Source organism: Trichechus manatus, unplaced genomic scaffold, assembly GCF_000243295.1.
Source record: "Trichechus manatus latirostris isolate Lorelei unplaced genomic scaffold, TriManLat1.0 scaffold00219, whole genome shotgun sequence".
NCBI lineage: Eukaryota > Metazoa > Chordata > Mammalia > Sirenia > Trichechidae > Trichechus > Trichechus manatus.
The window spans coordinates 3102360-3106198 of NW_004444155.1; the positions used below are offsets into that span (position 1 = coordinate 3102360).

The window sequence follows — 3839 nt, forward strand, 5'->3', positions numbered from 1 at the left end:
AGTAAGACAGAGATACTACCTTTTTTTGTATTCATATTTTGAATACAAAGGGTCACGAGTTTAATGTTAGGAAGGTTCAGAGTTGAGAAGTAATAATAAAGCAAACAAACAAAAAAAGACTAAGAAAATAAAAAGTTAAAATGGGAATGTTCCAGAGACTAGAAGGCACAGGGAAGAGAAAATTGACCCATCAGGCTGTGAAATTCACTGAATCCTGCTCCAAAGTAGAGCTAGAACCTTGTTGACTTAGTCATGGGGGTTATTCATGTGAAACACAGAGTTTTCTGTGATATGATAACTCCTGACAAAGGCTATTAAGAGATTTTTAAGAATTTTTCTTCTATAATCCCCAACAAAAAGGATACAGAAGATATGCCTTTTAATTTTTTCTTGGGCCCTGCAAACACTCCTTGAATTAGTAAGGAGATGTGTTCCTTGTGGCAGACAGAGGAAGTCTGCATGTTCAGAGCTGAATAGAAAGGAGGTAGCTGGTGCAGTGAAGACTCACAGGCCTGCAGCTTTGGGGAGGAAGTTTGTGTTCCACGCTGAAGCACGGTGAGCTGTAAGCTATAGTGTTGCTGACAATAATAAACTGCAGCATCCTCAGCCTGGAAGCAGCTAATGATGAGAGTGAAATCTTTCACAGACCCTCTTCCACTGAACCAGTCAGGGACACCAGTGACATGGGTTGATGCAAAATAGATGAGCAGCTTAGGAGCCTGACCCGGTTTCTACCGGTACCAGGCTAAGTGGTTCTGCTTGTAACTGTCAAAAAGACTCTCAGTAGACTTGCAGTTGATAGTGACCTTTTCTCCTGGAGATGCAGCCAGGGAGGCCGGAGACTGAGTCATCACGATGCCCTCACTGGCACCTGCAATCAAAAATGGACAATTGCCGTACATACATACGTATGTATATACACATTTTATCACAGGTACGTTAATATATACAACTTTAAATATGCTCTCTAATGGTATTACATGTCAGCACATATTGAATCCCTTTAAAAATAGTCGTCATTTCCACTACATTTTAAAAATAATTGTTCAGCTCTACAAAGATATTACTCTAGAGGGATGACACACTTTTAATTTCTCACCGGAGACCCAGAGCAGGAGGGACAAGAGGACTAGTGCCTGTGACACCATCTTCCTGCCTCTACCTTCCTGATGCAGCTCAGCTCACAATACAAAGACCCTGTTTATAAAATCTGAGCAGGAAGCCTGGGTCTGGAGGATCTATGTAAATTAATTAGTCAATGTAAAAGAAAACTACATGGACAGTGGGTTGTGAAAGTAATGAACGTAAATCAATGTTCAAAAACATCATTACAGAAAATATAATTTTATGACTAGAAAAGTCACCTTACAAGCTCTAATGTCAACTTAGAAACACTTAAACTACACACAGCAAAATGATCTATTGAAGAGCTTCTACTTTAAATTTAAAAAAAAAATAAATGGGTTCATGTTCCCATTTATAGCACAAATGATGTGATATATTCTTCAGATAAACAATCCTGGTGAAATAATAAACAATGCTGGGAAAAAAATTACAAAGCAAGATTGAAGGAAGAAAGGAAGAGAGTGAAGGAGGGAGGGAGAGAGGATAAAATGGAGGGAAAACAGGAGGGGAAAGGAAGGGTAGGATGAGAAAAGAAGAGAAGAGAGAAGCAGAGAGGAGAGGGAAGGGAGGGGTGGGGAGGTGAGGGAAGTGAAGGGAAGGGAGGGAAGGGGAGGGGAAGGGATAAGAGGATAGAAGAGACAAGGAGAAAGGAGGAGAGGAGAGAAGCGGAGGAGAGGGGAGCGCATAAGGGGAGAAGAGAAAAGAGGAACTGAGTGAAGGGGAGGAGAGAGGAGAGGAGGGGAGGGGAGGAGAGAAGAGACGAAAAAATGGGGAAAAATTGACTCAATTCTTTTATTTCATTTTATTTTATTTTTTATTGTACTTTAGATAAAGGTTTACCGAACAGGTAGTTTTTCATTAAGCAGTTAGTACACATATTGTTTTACGACATTGGTTAACAGCCCTACGACATGTCGACACTCTCCCTTCTCAAACTTGCCTATCCTATTACCAGCTTTCCTGTCCCCTCCTGCCTTCTACTCCTTGTCCCTAGGCTGTTGTGCCCGGTTAGTCTTGTTTTGTTTTATGGGGCTGTCTAATCTTTGGCGGAACGGTGAACCTTGGGAGTGACTTCATTACTGAGCTGAAAGTGTGTCCAAGGGCCATATTCTCGGGGTTTCTCCAGTCTCTGTCAGGCCAGTAAGTCTTATCATATTCTGTGAGTTAGAATTTTGTTCTACATTTTCTCTCCAGCTCTGTCTGGGACCGTCTGTTGTGATCCCTGTCAGAGCAGTCAGTGGTGATAGCCAGACACCATCTAATTGTACGGGACGCAGTCTGGTGGAGGCTGTGGGAGTTGTGGTCCATTAGTCCTTTGGACTAATCTTTCCCTTGTATCTTGTTTTCTTCATTCTCCTTTGCTCCTGAAGGGATGAGACCAATGGAATATCTTAGATGGCTGCTCACAGGCTTTTAAGACCCCAGACACTACTCACCAAGGTAGGATGTAAAACATTTTCTTTAGAAAGTATGTTATGTCAGTTGAGCTAGAAGTTCCCTGAGACCATGGTCCCCACAGCCCTCTGCCCAGCAATCCGGGCCCTCAGGGAGTTTGAATGTGTCTATGGTGTTTCCATGACCTTTCCTGGTACAAGTTGTACTGGCTTTCCCCAGTATTGTGTACTATCTTGCCCTTCACAAAAGTTACCACTTATCTATTGCTATTTAGTATTCCCCCTCCACCCCTCCCATCTCTGGTAACCAACATGTATTCTGTCTTTTTGTATATAAACCTTTTCACAAGTTTTTATAGTAGTGGTCTCATACAATATTTGTCCTTTTGTGACTGACTTATTTCACTCAGCATAATGTCCTCTAGTTTCATCCATGTTATGAGATGCTTCACAGATTCATCCATGTTCTTTATTGTTGCATAGTACTCCTTTGTGTGTATGTACCATAGTTTGTTTATCCATTCATCTGTTGATGGGCATCCAGGTTGTTTCCATCTTTTTGCTGTTGTGATCAATGCTACAATGAACACGGATGTGCATATGTCCATTCGTGTGATGGCTCTTACTTCTCTGGGATATATTGCTAGGAGTGGGATTGCTGGATCATATGATATTTCTACTTCTAGTTTTCTAAGGAAGTGCCATATAATCTTCCAAAATGTTTGTATCATTTTGCATTCCCACCAGCAGTGTATAAGACTTCCGATCTCCCCGCAGCCTCTCCAATATTTGTTATTTCTAGTTTTTTGATTCGTGCCAGTGATGCTGGGGTGAGATGGTATCTCACTGTGGTTTTGATTTGCATTTCTCTAATGGCTAGTGATCGTGAGCATTTCCTCATGGGTCTGTTGACCGCTTGAATGTCTTCTTTGGTGAAGTGTCTGTTCATTTCCTTTGCCAATTTTTCATTGGATTATTTGTATTTTTGTTGTAGAAGTATTGGATTTTCTTGTAGATTTTAGAGATTAGGACTTTGTCTGACTTGTAATGTCCAAAAATTTTTTCCCAGCCTGTAGGTTCTCCTGTTACTCTTTTGGTGAAGTCTTTTGGTGAGCATAAGTGTTTAATTTTTGGAAGTTCCCAGTTATCTAGCTTATCTTCTGGAGTTTGTGTGTTGTTGATTATCGTTTGTATCCTGTTAATGCCATGTATTAAGACCTGTAGTGTTGGTCCTATTTTTTCTTGTATGAACTTTATAGTTTTAGGCTTTATATTCAGGTCTTTGATCCATTTTGAAGTAGTTTTTGTATACGGTGTGAG

At 40.8% G+C, this 3839-nt stretch overlaps 1 pseudogene; it reads right to left on the reverse strand.

Moving 5' to 3' along the window:
- Positions 1-314: 314 nt before the first annotated feature.
- LOC101347048 (immunoglobulin kappa variable 4-1-like) lies at positions 315-1148 on the reverse strand (annotated as a pseudogene).
- Positions 1149-3839: the final 2691 nt, after the last annotated feature.